Genomic DNA, 21,394 nt, shown 5'->3' with positions numbered 1-21,394 from the left:
AAGAGACATCAAAATCCAGGAAGCAAAGAGGACTCCCATTAGATTCAACAAAAACTGACCATCCACAAGGTGTATCATAGTCAAGTTCACAAAATACTCAGGCAAGGAAAGAATCATGAAAGCAGCAAGGGGAAAAAAAGTCCCTAACCTACAAGAGAAGACAGATCAAGTTTGCAGCAGACCTATCCACAGAAACTTGGCAGGACAGAAAGGAGTGGCAGGATATATTCAATGTGCTGAATCAGAAAAATATGCAGCCGAGAATTCTTTATGCAGCAAGGCTGTCATTCAAAATAGAAGGAGAAATAAAAAGTTTCCCAGACAAAAATTAAAGGAATTTGTGAGCACTAAACCAGCCCTACCAGCCCTGCAAGAAATTTTAAGGGGACTCTCTGAGGGGAGAGAAGATGAAAATATATGTATATATATATATATATATATATATATATATATATATATATATGTATATATTTTATATATATGTATATTTTATATATATGTATATTTTATATATGTATATTTTATATATGTATATATATACATATGTATATATGTGTGTGTATGTATGTGTATATATATATATATATATATATATATATATATATATATATAAATACCAAAAGCAACAAAGATTAGAAAGGACCAGAGAACACCACCAGAAACTCCAACTCTACAAGCATCATAATGGCAATAAATTCATATCTTTCAGTACTCAGTCTAAACGTCAATGGACTCAATGCTCCGATCAAAAGACATAGGGTAACAGAATGGATAAGAAAACAAGAAGTGAAAAAGTGCATGACCCCACACACTCATCTGCAGGGCGAAGTAACATATTATAGATACATATATATGTGACTGAAAATTTTAAGTAAACTGGCCCTCTTGATTTATTTTTTAATTAATTGAATCTGAATCTAATCATACTAAAATCATATTTTGGCATCCAAAGTGAATAGGTTATCATTTTAAGCAGAGGCAAGTGTAAGAAAAATCCAACATCATACTCTTATTCAGTTGTTTGATTTCTGCATGTACGAACTCTGAACCTGAACATCAAACATATGTTTGCAAAGTATTGCCAATGAGATGCCAATAAACAGTTATGGCCAGCTGGCTTTGAAGCAACTCTTTTTGGCTGATAGACAAATTGTACTTGGGTCAGAGAGAAAGCCAAGTCCCTAAGGATTCTCTCATACATAGCATTCTAAACAGCAATAGCTCCATTGTTCAGATAAGGGGCTCCTTAATCAAGGCCTCCTTGTAAATAATCTAAAGCACATCCAGACAGCAATGACTCTTGCTGGAGCAAGCTTTTAAGTACTGCTTGAAAATTCTTCAAAAAAAGTACTTAGGAGAACTTTTAACTCTATTGCAAGTTAGGGTCCACTTAATTCAAATGCTATGTCATTTCCAGTTGTCTAAGAAGCAGATGCCAAGACAGAATTAGATGCTTGCAGGATTTACTGTAGGAGACCCCTGTGAAAGACGTGGGGGAGTGGGAGCAGAATAGGCAAGCAGAGCATCACACTGTGATGCAGGTCTAGCACCTAAGGAAAGAAGGAAGGAAGATCATGTGGGAAGAGTCTCAGACGATACTGCAGCTCTGAGAATGACTCGGTCAGGTCGACAGGGAGCCCCAGAGCACAGACTACCCTTTAGAAGAATCTGCTATTGGACAGAAGTGGCTCAGTTCTAGTAGGCCAGTCACTGGCTGGGAGCAGCCTAGAGAAAGTGTGGCCCTGGCATCCACATTATGGCAGATTCCAAGGTGTGGCCACTGGAGGCTGTCTGCCAACCCCAGTACTTGCATAAAGTTCTCTGGGGGGGAAATCTGAGCACCACCATGGCTGCCACAGATACCTTTCTAAAATAATGCCCACAGGATTCTCTAACTGTGCTCCTTAAAACGACAAGAGGGTTAGTTAACAATGGTTGAAACAACAATTAAATGCAGTTTAGTATATATATATTATTACATACAATGAAATACAGACAATTGCTGGTGCTCAGAAGCACGGCTTAAGTAATTGCTTCTGTTGTGCTGAGTTCAGATTTCCTTCTTGACTATTTCATGGCCCAGATTTCCTTCATCCCCCTCATGAGTTTCATGAAGTTCTACGTTGAAATGGCTTTTCCATCAAATAATTGACCATATTACTAATAATACTACAAAATTATCAGTCTCCACTGCAGAGTTATTGTTACATGAATTCTGTCTATGTACATTATTTCAGTAATTTGATGACTCTTCCTAATTTCACAACAACTATTACAAAGGATTCTTCTTCCTTCTTTGACAATCAAAATTACGTGGAAATGATGACCGCATTTAAGATCCCGCAGAGTTCTGGGGCACCTGGGTGGCTCAGTTGGTTAAGCGTCCGATTTCAGCTCAGGTCATGATTTCGTGGTCCGTGAGTTTGAGCCCTGAGTCGGGCTCTGTGCTGACAGCTCAGAGCCTGGAGCCTGCTTCGGATTCTGTCTCCCTCTCTCTCTGCCCCTCTCCCATTCACGCTCTGTCTCTCTCTGTGTCTCAAAAAAATGAATAAACATTAAAAAAAATCTCACAAAGTTCTGTTTCTGAGCTACTTCTGTTTTACCCAGAGAAGGTAGGGTGGTGACGAAGGAGGGTGGGTTTTATGTCTCTGGTCTTTGGGAGGAAACCCTAGGGACTGAGCCTGAGAAGAAACAAACCATAGTCAGTTACACCTTGCTTCTGCACAACACTGCTAGACCTCTCACCGCAACACCCAGAGGTATTTCTATCAATTCATAACAACTGAGTGTAAACTATAACAGCACCACCCCCACACTTTCTGACCAGCCCAGCCTTCTTTCTGGCATATCTGGAATTTATGTTTTTAAAAGAATCATCTCAAACTTCCAACTAAAACATTTCATTTTGGGTAGAGATTTGTACATCATATACAAAGCATTCAAGCAGAAAAGCTATTGTGTCTTCTTTGAATCCACTAGGGAGCAATAATTACAGTTTTTCCTTGGTAAATCCCGTGCCTGGATAAGTTAACAAAGTAGAGATTAGCTCCTGAGCTAAACTTTTTACCATGATAGCGTAATCCAGCCTTAACCTAAAATGTGCCAAGGATTCTGACAGCTCCTCCACAAGAAAGAATGCTCAACCCCTCCCTAACTTATGCAGAGAAAATACTCTGCCAAGCACAGGGATAGGGTGCCAGCACTTAGAAGAAAGAAAAGAAATTGATCTCTAGTAGGAGCTGGAATAATGACCAGCCTTATTCCACTTGAGCTCTTCCTTTCCTCAAAGTATATGAATCAGTTGAATCTCCCCAAGAGAGTCCTTATGGGAATTTTTAACACAACTGTCATTCTCTGAGATTCATTTTTGCTTAAGGGTATTAGGCCATCTCAAGAAAGTTGGTTTAATAACAATGCCAAATTTTAAGGTAAACAATTCTTACTGAAAGAAAAGCTGTCTAATCTAATGCTTTGTGTTAGTAGAAGTGAGCTTTCATCCTCAGTTTGCTTCAAGGGTTTATTTCAATACGTGGTCTACACAGCTTGACTACACTACCTATTTCTTAAACCAAAGCATATGTGCTACTTTTATCTTCATAAAAATCACAGTGCTTTAAAAAACATCATTGCATTTTAAAAAATTACAGAAGTTGTCCTTGCTCATTGAAAAAAAGCTCATAAAATAAACTATATGAGGAGTGGATTTGTTAGTTTTACATACTCACTGGGAAAAATTCACACAATACACAGAACTATATGAAATAAGGAGTGAATATTCACCTTTCCCCACTTGTCCCTTCCTCTATTTTTACCCCTGGGGTAACCAGATATTTCGCTCTTCATTTTTATAGAATTTGACTCATACTTTAGGGGTTTTTTTTGGCAATTATTTTTATTTAATCACTGACAGCAGCCCATATCAGGGATGACTGGTCTATCACATTCTTTTTTTAAAAATTTGTTTAATGTTTATTTATTTTTGAGATGATGCAAAGGATATGTGGAATTTAAATTTTGATATTTATTGCCAAAGTGCCTTTTAAAAATGTTATTAACCGTACCATCTATCTCATCATTATATAGGGGGTGTCCTTTTCCCCATGTGCTTGCTGTCACTATCTTTTTGATGTGTTAATTTCCCTTGTGGAAATCTCTGAAAACATTAGTATCTTCAGAGATACATTTCCAAATATGGAAATGTGATTTCATTTATTCCAACACTCTATAGTGGAGCAAGGTTTGGACGCATACTCGATATACCAAAAACTAAGAAGTGAAATAAGTAAATTCACTAGTGGAACTGTGTATTAGCAAAGAGTAGTTTCTTCCTGTCTGGTAGTCCCCAGACTGGTAGGATTTCAAACAGTGGTGGTGATGATGCCCAAGCTACCTTCAAGATTTCAATCTTTCAAGTTTTCAAAATGGAGTTTGATGTGGTGAAAATATCATAGGTTTTGAAGTCAGATAGAACTGGGATCAAATCTCTACTCTCGTTCTGAGTAGGTAAATGCTCTGAGCCTCAGTTTTCTCAGATGAAAAGTGGGGGTACTTTGTCCTATCTCACAGGAGTTGACTATATAAGGTAATTAATAGCCTGTGATAAGTAAATGGATAAGTATGACCAAATAAAAATTATTTTCTGTATCAAAACAATATACCATTTTAAAAAGTTACAAGGTAAAGAATGCAGAATTATTTTGAAATTGCTTTCATTCATATAATTTAGCAAAATTTTGTGAGTTTATCTATAAATATATACCTCTAAAAGTGGAATCTCTGGCCAAAAGAATATATGCACTGAAAATTTTATAGATATGCCAAATTGTCCTGAAAAGGTGTTTGTCCCTGCACCCTAATAATGTATGCTATTAACATGTTTATCTTTTCCAATCTGATAGATTTAAAGTTATTATTTTGATTTACATTTTCTTAGCAGTAAATGAATTTGAACATCTTTTCATATGTTCATAATACTTTATTTTTATTTTTCTTTGAATTGTCTCTTCTTAATCATCTTTGAAATGCCTATTTTTCCACTAAATTGTCTATTTTTAATAAATCAGTTGTTTTAAATTTCTTAATGTTATTTTTGAGAGAGAGAGAGAGAGAGAGAGAGAGAGCACATGAGCAGGGGAGGGGCAGAGAGAGGGAGACACAGAATCTGAAGCAGGTTCCAGACTCCGAGCTGTCAGCCAAGAGCCCAATGCCAGGCTCGAACTCACGAGCTGTGAGATCATGACCTGAGCCAAAGTTGGACGCTTAACTGACTAAGCTACCCAGGTGCCCCAATAAATCAGTTTTTAAGATCTCCTTTTATGTTAATTAAATTTTTCTTCTGTTTTATATGTTGCAAATAATTTTTCATTCTATATCCTTTTGTGTTTTTTTTTTACCATAGAGATATATTATATTTCAAAATTAAAGCAAAATTCTAGAATACATGTGCATACATATATAGTATTATGACATAGCTACATCTATATCTAAGTCACTTTCTTCTAATGCAAAATATACACTACCTATAATAAAACCAGATAGAAAATCTACAACACCAAATTCCTCCCTATTGAATGAAACTGTGTTAACTCAATGTTATCTCATAGTGATCAGCAGCTCAATTTTGTATTTATATGGATAAATTAATAAAAATGGGAATAAATGAATGTAATATCTGGCATACAGTCTCAAATGTGGAATTATTGGGGGAAAATATAAATGAAACAGGTTTTAAAATGTTTTAAAAATTGTTTTAAAAACGTATAACCACTTCATTCATCCCTGTGAATGCATATACAACTTCTAGTAAATAAATTAATTTTGTTGCTCATCTCAAATAAATATATTTGAATCTTGACAAGACCACTCTACAAATTAAATCTTGACCAAAAGAAGGTATTTTAAAATTGGAATTTCATGTCCAGAAATTCTGGTAGGGCTGCTGATCCTACCAGTCCTGTTATAGATGTTTACAATAATTTAAAGTTAATGAGGCTGTTTATTTCTGTAAAATTATTTTCAGATAGTGATCTCAAGGGGTAAAAAACAGGTTCTGGATTGTATTTTGATAGTTTTCAGGATGAAATCAGCATTCATCATGTATAAGGCATGTAAATGTGGTTAAAATTGTTTAACTCTTTTGTATGTCATAAGCATGGATGAAACAATTGATATATTTCTAGTAAACTTAATAAACCCCAGAAAAGGCAGTTGATAGATCAACCTTTTACTTCAAATAATCCCAAGAAAGCTGGAAATCATAAATAAATCTCAGATACCTTGCTCATTTTGGTTTTTGCTTATCTGGATGGATTTTGTTTAAACCCTGGAACACATAGTTCCATAGACTCTTTAATGTTTTCATGAACTATGAGGGCAATTAAATTTAAAAAACAAAATTTATTACATTTCTTTATTTTTGAGAGGCAGAGAGAGACAGAGCACGAGTGGGAGAGGGGCACTACACAGGGCCCGACACAGGGCTCGAACTCATGAACTGTGAGATCATGACCTAAGTCAAAGTTGGACACTCAACCAACTGAGCCACCCAGGTGCCCCAGAGGGCAATTAAATTTTAAACACCAATATTCTCAAATCTAAGATATTAGTAAATTGAAATAACTTTTGAACCAAACTTTCTGTGGTTACTATGAAGTAAACACTTTGTTTCTTAAAATTAAATGTTATCAATGGCTGTGTTAAAAAGAAGTTAAAGGTGAGTATGAGATTGCCTGTAATTTCTGGCAAAGTTTTCCGTTTTGGGTATCTCCACACAAAGGAAAGAAGGTCCTTCAGTCTTATCATATATGTCACCAATACATCATCCAGCCCACCATGTCAAATCCCTGTAAGATGACCTCCAGGAACAACTTCTTGAATGTATTGGTTTTAGAAGAAGATGCCCTTCCAATGCTTGGCTTTCACCTATGGGTAGGGTACATCTTGCAGATGTTTTTTATTTGTTATAGTTTTCTTCTTATTTGTTATAGTCACCAATCGACAGAGCCAATATTGTGTCTGACTTCTGGCAAATGAACAGGACATTATGATACGAATTTCAAAGGCTAAGTATCCCTGCTTGTTATGTTAGTTTTATCCCCTCTTTTCCTTTCTTTCCCATTTTCTCATTTGTTTTATTTATTCATCTTTATGGCTTATATATTTCTCTGCAAACCATCTCAAGTCCTCGTTTAGAATAAGGAAACTAGAAAAGCATTAAATAATTAGACAAATAAGGTAAATGAATGATAAAGTGGATAATAAGGCATATAGGCAAATTAAAAAATTCTGACATCATATGTTCGTTTATTCAAGTCAGCAGAAATAAAGTGATTATTATGTATCAACTGCTTTGATTTATCCATGTTTTTTATTGTATAAAAATAATTAATTAATTAGCGATGGTACCTTGTATCACATCACACAACAGATGTTATTTGTAGAACGTTGCTTGTGAATCAGATTATTATAAAGCAAATTCTGTATCTAATCTACTACAGGAACTTGCCATTTGAGCGCTTCATAAGCACAGAGCTTTAGTATCATATGAATATTGTATAAATATTCAGCTTCTGATACGGATGAGGTTTTTGTTATGCAAATTCAGGTCTTACGTTTCCTGATTGAAAACAAAACTAGAGCTTAAAAGTATAAAAAACCTTGTTCTTTCATTCCTTCCACCCACCTCCTACTTTCCAAAAAATTTCACTCCCTAGAGGAAAGCACAGTTAATAATTTAATGTGATTTTTACAAATAACTGAAAAATAATGATGTGTGTGTGTGTGCACACACACATATGGCAAGAGTTAAACAGACACTTCAAAAAGCGGAGGTCCAAGTAACCAGTATATATGAAAAGATGCTCAACTTCCTTAGACATCAGGAAAATACTAATTTAAATCAGAATATAGTGCTACTCCACAGACACCAGAATGACTAAATCCAAAAAGGTGAAAAATATTAAGTGTTGGTGAGGATATGAACAATCACTATCATATAGTGCTGGCAGAAGTACAAATTCATACAATCACTTTGAGCAGCGTTTGGTTGTATACCCAATAGAAATGGGTACAAATGCTCACCAAAAGATACATATCAGAAGTCCATAGGAGAACTACTTACGATAACTAAAATTTGCAATTTACCCAAATTCCCATATATACAAGCATTTTTACTATCAGGTTGTTGGTGTCTTCTAGATATATATTTCAAATATATTTTGTAATATATTGCTTTTCTTTTAGTTTGTTTTCAATATTGAGCATCAAATTGCCTTAAATATGAAATCCAATGCTTTATTTTTATTTTTAAATGTTTATTTATTCTTAGAGAGAGAGAGAGCATGCGCACAAGCAGGGGAGGGGCAGAGAGAGAGAGGAAGACACAGAATCCGAAGTAGGCTCCAGGCTCCGAGCTGTCAGCACAGAGATGAAGTGGGGCTCGAACTCACAAACTGCGAGACCATGACCTGAGCCAAAGTCAGTCACTGCACCTACTGAGCCATGCAGGAGCCCCTGAAATTCAATTTTTTTAAACAAGCATTTGCTGAGTACTTAATGCATGCTGCATTCTGCACTGAGCTCCTCAACTGGATGTCCTTTCCAAGATGCCCTTAGACCAATGCCTCCATTAAAGAAATGTACATGCATCTAAATGAAATCAAATAATAAGTACTGCCTTCAGACCTATGAAAGAAAGGTCCTTCCACTGGCTCTCTTGGGGCCATGTCCTAATTCACAAGACAAGGAACCTCTGGGTGAATGAGATTGCCTATCCATGGGCTGTGCTTTCTTTAGATTATCCTTTGGATATCTCAGACTTTGGAGTTCCCAGCCTAAATGTCTTGAAGTCCTGAGGATGGAAAGAGAGAGAGAGATTGGTTAGAGCTTACACATGTGAGCTAGGGTCCTTCACATATGTATAGGAGACCTCTCTGTGTGTAAGGGAGAGCCAGGAGTGGGAAGAGAAGTGGGGAGGATGGACACTGAGATCAAGCCGATCTTACTACATTACCACTTGGCGATGCAGAACTCTGAGAAATCCAAACTCACATCTGTCCTCCCAGGTCATTTTGAAGGTACATTTCTCAAGATAAGAAGATAGAGTATATTGTATCCAACAATTTGTTAGTTTGGCCATCACTTTTAGATATCTAGACCTGTGGTATGTGGGCTCCATTTATCTTCTGGCTCTGAACCCCACAAATATTAGAGGTGAACCTGCATGGAATGGTATTAAAAATGCAATAGACTGCTTATGTCCCCCCACCACTCCCTATTAACTTGGTTCCTGGAAATTTGAAGAAATTTTAAAGTTTTTGCCTCAGACAGATGCTTATGGTCTGCGGGGGTAAAAACAAAGCGATGGTTACCAGAGGGAAGGTCGGTGGGGGATGGGTGAAATAGGTGAAAGGGATTAAGAGTACACTTGCTTACCACGATGAGCACGGAGTAATGTATAAAATTGTTGAGTCATGATGTTTTAGCTGAAGCTAATATAACACTGTATTTTAACTATACTGTAATTAATATTTAAACACACACACGCAAGATGGACAAGATGGTAGCCCTTGCTACCTGCAGAGGCAGTAGAGGAGTCCAAAGAATGGACTCAGCCCAGAAAGTCTCTGGGTCCCCATGCAAACCTGAATCTGCCTACTTGTGTGCTTGGTCCAGTCCCTTTGCTTCTCTAAGCCAGCTTCCTCACTGATCAACAGAAGACAATTGCACCTTCTTCACAGAACTGCTGTGAAGAGAAATTGACATAATTTATGTGAGCGTTTTGGAATACTATTAGGAAAGTACGATAAACAAATTTATGAGGCAAATGCAATTTGGACAGACATTCTAATCTATTAGTTGTCTACAATAGCTGAGACCTATTTTATTTAGTCCTCAAATTTTCTTATTAAAGACACTGTGCTTTCTTGTGGTGAGAACCATAGGCTTGGTTCAGCAATTGCTACAGAGGGCTGGTGACCTTGAGAAAAATGCTGCTACCCTGCAAGCCCTCTCCCTCTTCAATATACCTAAGGCAATTTCCAGCCAGGAATTCTCACATCTCCTCCCCTGACCTCTCCTGATTTCACTGGGTAGAACCTTGGTGGTAGGTAGGTAGGTCTGTTCCTTTTATGTGCAAAGGATTCAATGTTCTTCCCCTTGGGTCGCTTTCAGAGAAGTCTGATAAGCAAATTAGATTGGTAGTTTATTTAGTAATTGAAATATTCTGTGTGCCTAATTTCTATAAAGGAAAGTTGCTATGAGAAACTTTTTCATACCTCCTCAGGTTCCTTTCATTCACATCCCTTTTTGCTTTTATATTTCCACCTCTTTTAAAGATGAGAAGTATAGAAACAAAGAACAAAATAATCTGTGAAGACAAAAGTAGAAAAGGACTGAATGTGGAGGGAAAGAAGAGATACAAATGCCAGGATCAAGGTTAAGTTTGCTAAATTCACTTCCTTAGAGCGTAGGCTAAGTTGGGTCAGAGCTGGGGTTCCGGCCCCATCTGCCAGACTCCAGGGATTCTTTCTACCATTTCCATTACTCCAGAAGGTGTAGTTGGAAGCTCACGGTTCTCCTCTCTCTTGTGGTGTCCATAATGGGACTTAATTTGATACTGGGAACAGCACTTTATAAAGGATTTCGATGAAGCAGAGCACACACTAAGGTGAAGGACAAGGATGTTGTTAGGTTTGGAAACCACATTGCATGAGAAGTACCGAAAAGATCTGCCACGTTTGGCCCAGAGAAGAAGTAACTTGCACTGACATGAGTGAAAGTGTGTCTCAAAAAAAAATAAATAAATTTAAATGCCTAATTTTGTTCCTATGAGCTTGAGAGATAGAACTGGGTATAAATAATAGAATAGCAGAGTCTGGCTAAAGTACTTTTAACGAATGGTGTAGTCACAAAATGGAATATGCTTGCTTCCCAGTAAGGGAGTTAGTGGGTTACTCATCAACATAATTATCCAGACAGAAGCCAGATGACTTTCTATTACGTTTTTTAAAAACAAGGTTTTGCATTTGATGGGAGGAGGGGAAAAATAATCTCAAAAATTGTTTTTATTTTTTAAATCTTTACACTTAAATTTTTTTTTAAGTTTATTTACCCACTTTGAGAGAGAAGAGAGCATGCAAGCAGGGGAGGGGCTGGGAGAGAGGGAGAGAGAGAATCCCAAGCAATCTCCACACTGCTAGCGCAAAGCCCGATGCAGGGCGTGAACCCATGAACCACAAGATCACGACCCTCGCTGAAATCAAGAGTCTGCTGCCCAACTGACTGGGCCACCCAGGCGCCCCTACACTGAAATGATTTAAAAGGGAACATTCATTCATGAGTCCCTACGGAGACCTGTCTTATTTTGTTCCTTTCCACCAGGTGTCTGTCCATTGTCTGGTGTTGCTCAGGCCCTGAGCTTTCCTGTGGGTGGCTCTGAATCCACCAGAGAGTCAAGGCAATCATATTCCTTTTAGCTTTTATGAGCTCTGAAATGAAATACCTACTGTTTTTGAAATTCACAAAATCAGTGGTGGGTTGAAGCTTTCATTCTAGTTCTGGGACCTCCTCATAAGTCTCGGCTAAGAATTTCTAGATCATGAAATGGGTTTTCCCATGTTGCCTTTCAGTAGAGGAAGTTTCCTAAGTTGTTTTCTTCCCTTTATGATTCCTTTTGCATCCTCTCAACCAAGGCATTTGTGGCTGGAGTTGGGGATGAGGATGGAGAGGTTATCCTGCTCAAGGATCGCTTACAATGTGTTCATAACCATCACATGCTCGACTCCTCTAATACACTGCTCAGTTCTGAGCAAGGAGAGAATTCCCAGCATTCTTGTACCTGTTACCTGGCATTCCTCAGCCCCTTACCCTGCCATAGTTCTCTATAATCAGCACTTCAGTGATTTACTTCTTAACTGTGTTCATTGTCTCTCCTAACTAGAATGCAAGCCCCTTGAGGGCAAGGTCTTTATGGGGATGCTGTATAAGTTTTGTTCCCTGATGCATCTTAAGTTCCTAGAACAAATTTGTCATGGTATATGCTCTCTAACATTTGTTGAATGAAAGAAACTGGTGGATGGGAATTCAGGGTTAGTTTTTAAAAATCCTTTAAAGTAAGTTTGAGAGACATGGAACATGGCAGCTCTGTATAGAGATCTGGGTTTGAGATACAAATTTGGATGGAATAAATTTTCATTGAACTTGGTTAAGCATTTGTCAGGCACTTTACCATTTGCTGGGCACAAACCTAGACTTTTTAGGTACTAATATTAAGACTACCTGTGCCTCTTTTGGAGGTCTCATAACTAATGGGGAAAGTAGACCTATCAATTAAAACCGTAATGAAAGTAGGTATAAAAGCCTATGAGGATGCAGATGCAAAGATAATTCATTAATTCCACCTTTAGGAAGAGCGAGGAAGGACTTTATAGAGAAACCACACAACTGAGCTGGAATTGGAAGGTTAAGGAGAATTTCCCTACACCGTCAAAGTAGGATATTCCAGGCAGAGGAGAAGTCATGAGGAAATGCAATTGCACATTTCACAAGGCAAGTGTGCTTTGGTATGCCTTAATTTGTAACATATTAGTCAACCTAAGACCTGATACATTTCCCCCCATAACCTAGAAAATATAAAGAGGGACATACCACTATAGACCTATACATAGTCATGTATGAGATCAAGAACCTTTATTTGTGGGACTTAAAGACTGCCCTTCATGTAAGTTGCAAGGCTATATCTAGTTCCATAACATTTTATATTAACCAACATGTCTTTTCCTGTGCTTTGGTGCACAATGACTATTTTACCAAAGATGGAGCAGAAGCCAAAGCAATCAGTCTACATTTTCCTGACTCAGGGAATGAAGGCTACTGCTGAACCCAGAAAAAAAGAGAAGGCAATCCTTCTTTTATAGCATTGCTCTCAAATCATCTCAGGCCATAAACAATAGAACTTAGAAAATATTTTGTGAGTCCATCTGGCATCTTCTAGACTATGTCAAGATTCCCTGGGCTGGAGGATGGGGGAAAGAGGATGAAAAGGCATAAAGAGAGAAGGTGGTGGTGCCAGAGTCTGAAGGGCCAACTTGGAAGGTCATCTCAAACAGGAATGGAGTCAGCACGTGACGACTGCCTTGTCTTTCTCCTGTCATGCCCTTTCATGCCCTTTCAGCTGACATGGCATGGATAGAACACCCAGCAGGAGTTCCGCCTGCCTGGGCCCTCATCTTTGTCAATGTGAGCAACTCCTGTTTTAAAAACTCTAGACACTGGGAAGCACCCTACTGCTCTTGCAGAGCCCGGAACCCTAGAAATCAAGGGACTGGAGAAGAGAAGGAGAGCCACCTTGTACTTAGGTGGGATAGAACAGGACCAGTTCAAAATCAACATCCACCTGACTCCTGCCACGGTATAGGACTGTGATGATACAAACACCTTCTAGAATCTTTCCTCCTTCTTTCATTCTGGCTGTCCTTCTTTGCCTGGAACATTTGGGTTGTTGAGCCATAGCTGAGACTCAAAAAGGACTCTTAAGGAACAGAATTTTCCATTTCTTTGATTCCTTTAAAAATGGGAGAATCTTATGTGATGCATTCTTGGGTCCTGAGTTCCTTCCTTCCTTTTGCCTTCTCTGTACTACTTGCCATGTACCACTCACCATGTGCTGCTCTCCACACCCCGGGAATCTTTTATTCCAGTGCTAAGAAGCTTGGTTTCTTTAGATTGTTGTTTCAACATTTCTCTCTGGTTATAAACTCAGCTTTGTGTTTGGAGCCCTGTAAAAGAAAAAAAAAAAAGTCATTTTGTAAGCCCAAGCTGTTTAGAAGCTGTTAGATAAACGACATTATAACTGGCTGTCAGTAGTAAAGTAAACAGTAAAAAGGTAGCATGACTGGCTGCTCCTTCAGATCTCAGACAACCTAGAACTGGACTTTTGTACTTTCTGCTGAGAAAAGCATGTGGTGACTGGGAGTTTGATGCTTTACAAAACGACATGCTCATGCACAACGATATTAACTTTCTGAAGCACTTTGACAACGTCTCCTGTCACTTTGTTTTCCTACGGTGAAAAGTGGTGGACAGGCTCGTATTTGACAGATGAGCTGTGTTCTGCGCAGGGCAGTTAAACTGCGTTCCCTTAGTCATACACAAGGACAGTCCTCCGGCTGAGGCCTGTGTCCGGACACCCTGTAGCCCCGTGCACTGGCTTCGCGACAGACGTCTCTCCTAACAAGCCTTGTGTTTTTGGCAAATTACTTCATCTCTCTGTCTCTGTTTTCTAACCTCTAAAATAAGATCCTGTCTACTTTTAACTATCTTTTTACCCAGGAAGCAAGAGTTTGGAAATTGGTTGCAGGTGGAGAGAGGCAATGTTTGGTTGGCTCATCACGCTTTCCGAGCTATCCTGCTCGTCTTTTTCCCATTCCTGCAGATAGCTAACTTTTCTGTAAGTGTTCTTTTCAATTTGTTGACTGCACTTCATGCTCTTTTAGGTCCTGCCTTCTTTTTGGGAACAGGGGTGGGCGGAGAGGAAGGAAGTGTCCTGCAACTACCAATATTTTCCTCTAGGAGGAGCCGCGCAGCCCAGATGAGAGTGACACGCACCAACTCCAACTCCTCGCCGGGGAACGCTTCATCCCAGCTGCTCGGAATGCTTGGCCCGGACGGCGCTCCGCGCCTCCGCAGCGGGTCTCGAACCGGTCGCCCCGAACTCCCGCTTCACCTCGCGGCGGCAGCCCGGGTCGCGGGGGCGGCAGGCCCGGCCAGGAGTGACCCCTGGTGAGCGGCGGCCGCCGTTTCCCACCCATCCCCTCCCGTCCTCCCTTCCCGTTTCACCCCGCCCCCTCCTCCTCCCCAAGCCTGACAGCCCGCGAGCTGCCAAGCAGGGCGCAGCCATGGGAAGAGGAGGCGGTCTAGGGAGCGGCGGCGGCGGCAGCGGCGGCTGCTGGAGCGGCGGCGGCGGCGGCTGCTGCTGAGCCGAAGCGGCGGCGGGGACCCCGGGCTGGGGCCACGCAGGCCGGAGGCCCCCGCGCCCTCGGCCCCAGCGCGGAAGCGAACCCGCGCCCTCTATCCGGAGGCGAGGCTCGGAGGTACTGGAGGGGGGCTGAGGGAGTCGGGCTCTTCTTTCCCCCCTTTTGTGCCAGGGAACCTGGGAGTGGACCCTGGGGCACCAGTTGTTTATGAAAGTGGGGGTCTGGATTATGTATTTTTACACGAGTAATTTTTTTCCGGGTGACTTGGGGGTTGGCTGTGCTCCCCTCCTCCTCGCGAAGTTGTTTTCTGCTGGTGGGTTGTCGTAACTCGATCCACGCTGTGTGTGTGTGTGTGTGTGTGTGTGTGTGTGTGTGTGTGTGTGCGCGCGCGCGCGCGCGCGCGCGTGTGTGTGTGCACGTTGGTGGGGGGCGTCAGGGAGTTGGGGGCCACAGGCGAACCATCCCACGCTGGCGCCTGCTGTGACCGATGTTTGCGGTGTCTGGAGGGGCTGCCTCCGAAGCCAGTTTTGTTGAAGTCGTAAAAGTTTTGCGAGTGTTTCTATTTGACATCATCAGCGGTGCTGGGGCAGGAACTGCTGAGGCTGCCGCTGCTGAGCGGGGAGAGAGGTCTCTGGCGGCGCGACCGGAGGAGAGGGGAGGTCGTCGGGCTGTGCTCGTCGACACCGTGCGCTCCTCCCCAAAGCGCACCGCCCTCTGCGCCTTTGTGCAGGCTGCAGCCACGCTTTGGCACCCGCGGAGCTGGGGTCAGTAGAGTCACTGCCACCAGTACCCATGAGCTGGAGTGGGTGGAAACCGTGGCGAGCCGAGCCCCCAGCCCCGGACACACTAGTGGTTATGAAATCAACCAGGCTCAAAGTTTTGACAGAACTGCCCGGATCTTGAGAGCTGCGAGTGAGTGGGGTAGCGGCGTGTCAGGGGAGAGGGTGCTGGCCGCTCGTGCAGGGTGCCGGGCAGGGTCACCACTCCCGGGCGCGTGGGGGAGTCTAATTTGGGGCGAGTGCTTTATATATAACCGGAGTGGGGGACGCCTTCTCGGGCCGGGCTGCGGGAGTTGGTAACTTGGCTCCGGGTTCGTGTGCTGAATGGGTGTACGTGAGCACTGTGTGTGCGCGCGCGTGTGTGTGCGCCTGGGGAGGCGTGTCGGCGCCTGAGCCAGTAGGGTGTGCAGGGTGGGAGGAGGAGGCCAGAGAGGTGCCGCCCGCCCGTTTGTGCAGCCAGGAGACCTTGGAAGGGACAGGGAAAGGTAACGGGAGGCCAGAGGGTTGGGAAGTCGCAACCCTGCGTAGGATTTAAATACCACGGACTTTAAAACACTAACTAAACCCGTTGCCTTTGAGGAGCTGAGGGCTAGAGGTGAAGGTTCCTGAAGCTCTCAGGAGACTAGCAGAGGAGGACGAGGGTTCGAAGACGTGTGTATGTGTAGGCACAGAACCCTGGAGGCCCAGACCCAACTTGGAGCTGTGGATCTGAGATTCCCGGGGTGCTGCTGTGCACAGTCCAGAGACTACATGGTCTCCGTGATGTTTACCTTTAGAATCCCTGGCATGTGTGCCTGGGAAGGCACCCGTCTCTCCTCAGACATGTTGTGGCAGCTGTGCCCTAAGCGATTGGTGTTCTAGGCTAGTTTCCACCTGGGTCACCCTGCAAATCCTTTTCTCTGGAGTGCCAAGGTATATAGACCTTGGAGGTAACTAGTAGGAAACATTTTCCAGAAATTAAGACGCTGGATAGCAACAAAATAAAATAATTTAGTAGACAGGACTGTTGGTTCCATCTTTTCTGTGATTGGGGATTTGTTTCCTTTTGAGAAAAGCAAAGCTTGGTGTTCCCAGGTTAGATTTAAAGTTGGTGTTCCCAGGTTAGATTTAAAGGGGGTCTCTGGTTTCTCTTCAGATGGACTTTAGATGGAGCTGGAAGGATGTGTTTTCACCCAGAGACCCTTGGAAAACATCGTTTGAGTTTAAGCACCACCCATCCCTTATCTCCTTCCACACTTGTAAACTTTTGATTCACATAAGTCTAAGGAAAGTTGGTAAGTCAACATTCAGCTTTTCATTTGGAGTAAATATATCACAGTGAAATTATAGTTTAGGTCTACTGAATGTCATGGAAAGCCAACACTTAATAGGTAAAGGTATGAAATAAAAGTCTGTAAATGCAGTGACAAAGTGATGACTCCAGTGTATTTTTTTTTCAAACCGAGCATAACTTTGTCTTGCAAATATTTGTTCTAGGCAGAACTTGGGGTTGTGTTTTTGATTATTTGTGTGTAAACAGCAGACTCCACATCATAAACCACTTAGAATGGATGCTAGACATCTTCTCCATGCTATCTCTGGTGCTTGTGTTAACAGATGTTTACGGTGCTTGGTAACCTATGGGATTGTCATGTGCAGTGTCTTGTTAGGTCAGGACATAATGTTTATAGCAGAATGTAATAAATGGAGCCCCAGTTGCAGCCTGCTTCTGCCAAGTGCATGAAACACCCCAGCATGGAAACAAACCTTGAAGTTGGTCCAACTTGGCAAGTCTTTTTTGGCTATCTGCTGGTAAGCATTGTTAATGTAAAGATAAATCTGAGTGATACAGTGAGAATGTGGCACAGCAAATTGCTTAACTTAGAAAAACAGGCATGGGTTATATTGATTAAATCTGCTATCCTGAAGATTAAGCTTCTCTGGTCATTCTGCTAGTAAATTGCACAATTATGGAGACTTGGTTTAGTTTTAGAGAACAGTTAAAAACATGTCAATAATGAAAATAACTTAGTGTGTTTACATATGTCCATAAAAATTGTCCCTTTTTTTTTTTAAAAAAAGAGAAAACTCTATAATCTCTATAGTAGTTATTTAAGTAATATGAGATTTCAAATCATCTCATCACTTTCGGAATATTGAATAGATAAGAATTGAAGTTTGGGGTGCTTGGATGCCTCAGCCGGTTAAGTGTTTGACTTCAGCTCTCTGCTCAGGTCATGATTTCCCAGAGTGGGTTTGAGCCCACCTCAGGTTCTCTGCTGTCAGTACAGAGCCCACTTTGGATCCTCTGTCTCCCTCTCTATCTTCCCTGGCCCCGCTCATGCAGACGCACGCTCTCTCTCTCTCTCAAAAGTAAATAAACGTAAAAAAATGAGTTGAAGTTTGGTAAGGCTTTGGAGTTAGCCCTCTGTTTATTGTGTAAACAAAACAATGTAGGATGTCTTCTTGGCAAGTCATTTATTTTTGGACCTTGGACAATATAATATCAATGATGTGCCCAATAAAATGGTTGATGAGTATGAGCCAACTTCAGAGGTACCTATCATATGGATGAACTTCCACTTCAGTAGCCCTTTCTATAAGTGGGCCAGCCCACCTCTTCTTGAAAATAATCGGAGGGGGGAATCTTGCTTCTGTCCACTGGCCTGTCCATTCTAGGAGAGATTCATTTTTAGAAAGTTCTGCTTTGCATTAAATCAACATTTTCTGCTACCTATTGACCTACTGTTCAGTTGCTGGAGCAACCCACAATGAATCTAATCTCTCTTCCTTTTAAGTGCTGTATTTGAAAACAAACATTATGCCCCTTCTTCCTGAATACCTTTTTTTTTTCTTGCTTATTCTTGCAGCTATTCTCACCCACAGTGGGGTCCCACCCTTCCCTGCCCTGACCAATATGCCCTAGAGTCCGCATTTATGCTGCCCCCCTCATCATGGTTGTCATCTCAAACACAGATATGAAATCCTTAGTTCTAGACTTTCTGTATCCATTAAGGCAGGTTAATCTTCATGTACTATTTTAGCCACCTCATTACACTGTTCACTAATTTCAAACCTGTAAACAAGATAACAATTTAGTCTTTTCAGATTATTAGTCATCCGTAGTCGAAACATTATAATTGTTTCAAAATATCTTTAAACTGTACTTCAATAATAAAAAAATTTTCTTTTCATGCCTGAACTTCCTATAAATCTATGGAAAGTGTCTTCCTATGCAGGTGTATAGAATTCTACATGCAATGAAAATGGCTGCTTAATTTCTCCCTGTCAAGGAACACCAAGCCAAAAAAACCCCAAAAAAACCCAGACATAGAATGTTCTGGAGACAAGCAAATTGAAGTTGCATATCATGGACAGGTAGGGACTACGAGGTATTATTTTCCTGGACCTTATTGTGTCTGCTTCCACAAGCATGAGTCAGTACTAGTAATCAGGCATTTACTGATGGCTCATTCTGTCCAAGTCAGACCGTATGCCATCTGGCCCTAAATGAGGTAAAAGTACAACTGACAGAAATGCTTCCTTCGGCAACTGGGATTTAAGATGTACATACAGGGCATGACTGAGTCAACAACCTCTTCTTCCCCTGGAGGTAAATGGCTTGCGATGTGGCAGAGAAGTCCAAAGCAGGTATATCACTGCATCAGTTCTAAGGAAGGTTCCTCCCTCCTGCTGTGTGTCTGGATCCAAGTCAGACAAAGGCTCTGATGGTCTTCACTTACCAAGTTCTAACCTTCTTGGGGGAAGGGAGCAAAGCTGGTATATACAGGGGGAGAGGGTGTGGTTCAAAGGCATGTACTTTGAGGCCCATTGGACCCTAGTTTGAATTTGAGCTTTACCACCAATGTGCGGATTAGCTCCTCTGAGACTCACTCTTCTCCTCTGTGAAAATTACGATGCTTACCATCCTGGGCTGAGGTGTTTCCACACAACCTCTGTAGCATTTATGGCATTGCACTGCACATTAGACACCTGCCTGACATGATTGATTTCCCTTTTATGTATCTGTCTGGGGCTTCCCAAGGAAGTTATGTTTCCCCTGCTACCAGCTGAGAATCTGCCTCAGCTGAGAATCTTCTGTCCTCTTGCAAGAAATGTTTATGGTTGATGATGATGACAATGTTTTTCTCAGCAAGTCTGAGTGTGAACAAAATAACCATTTTTCTTGGCAAAGAGAGAAAACCAACCTGTGATATAGGCTGACATCTGGGCCTATCAGAAGCTCCTACTTTGTGCATTGACCTTTTGTCAGAACAAGGGGCCAATGCAGTCTTGTTCTCTTTAATAAAATTGTTCATGCTCTTCCCCCTCGTGTGTGTGTGTGTGTGTGTGTGTGTGTGTGTGTGTGTGTGTGTGTGTTTGCAGTGAGACTGCTCACTAAGCCCCTTGAATTATGATCTCCATCTATATTACATTTTCTTCTTTGCTTTATTTTGTTCTCCTATAAAGGGAGGAAATAACCAATGATAAAGTACATATTTTTTTTAAAGCTCAAAAATTTATTTCACAACTCTCCACCTCCTATTTAGCCCCAACCTCCTGCAAAAATGAACAAACAAAAGATTGCAGTACATCCCCAACAAGTTCTTAGACATGCAGTTTCCAACCCAAAGTTCTACTTTGGTATAAGAAACCCTCAGCTTAGGATGGCATAATATGAAACAATAGTAAACTCGATGTCAGGGAACTTCTGTGCCTTCAAGCTGTGCCTCAAATGGGCAATGTGATTTTTGCAAACTATTGAACTTTCCTGGGTTTCATATTTCTTACACATTAATAACAGACAACAGCAACAAAAATGAGGAATAAACAAGATGCCTTATTAGGATTCTTTACAGGGCTATGATTTAAATTCATTTGATTACTGAATTTCTCTTTTCTCTCAGCTCCTTTGGGACTTTGCTTGAAACTCTTTAAGAACACCTATTTCATTCGCTTTCAGTTTCGTGGTCTACTTTTTCATTATCTGTCTTCCTTGCTAGTAAGGGTTCCTTGAAACAGGAAATAAATTTTATTCATTTTTATATTTTTCCGTTCTTTGCTGAATGCTTGTAAACACAGCAGCTGTGGAAAGAGTGTTAGTGTAATTAACGTGGAATGCTTTGGATAATTGAGCTATAATTCATATCACTTATTTAAGGTACAATTTTCATTAAATTTTTTTTTATTTTCAGAGAGAGAGAGCACAAGTAGGGAACATGGGGAGAGGGAGGGTGAGAGAGAATCCTAAGGAGGCTCCATGCTTAATGTGGAGCCCAACATGGGCTTGATCCCATGACCCTGGGATCATGACCTGAGCTGAAATCAAGAGTCAGATGCTCAACTGACTGAGCCACGCAGGTGCCCCAATAATTTTCAATATAAGCATCGAGAAATAGCGTTTGCTTATTTTATTCCTTCACCATTAATATTTTTAATCAATTAAGGGAAACAGATAAAAATATAATCACGCTATGCTTTCTGGAACCATAGCAGCTCGCCAAGGTCTGATGCAGAAAATCTTTCTGAAAACTGTGTTCTTTTGTTGTTTGTTTGTTGTTGCCATGAGGAGTACCAGAATCTCAAAAGAAGGATGATGGGGTGCCTGGGTGGCTCAGTGGATTAAGTGTCCAACTCTTGATTTCGACTCAAGTCCTGATCTCA

General features: G+C 41.1%; 1 protein-coding gene across 1 annotated transcript in view; it reads left to right on the top strand.

The window, feature by feature from the left end:
- The first annotated feature begins 15,030 nt into the window (after positions 1-15,030).
- GHR (growth hormone receptor) overlaps positions 15,031-21,394 on the top strand; it is a 269,171-nt gene continuing 262,807 nt past the window's right edge. The window contains exon 1 of the mRNA XM_042950829.1: positions 15,031-15,089. The gene's annotated coding sequence lies outside the window, so the exon portion shown is untranslated. The remainder of the gene's footprint in view (positions 15,090-21,394) is intronic.

The sequence above is a fragment of the Panthera leo genome, chromosome A1 (genome assembly GCF_018350215.1).
Source record: "Panthera leo isolate Ple1 chromosome A1, P.leo_Ple1_pat1.1, whole genome shotgun sequence".
Classification (NCBI taxonomy): Eukaryota; Metazoa; Chordata; class Mammalia; order Carnivora; family Felidae; genus Panthera; species Panthera leo.
Note: the sequence above shows the minus strand (reverse complement) of the source record. Positions and strands in the feature narration are given on the sequence as shown.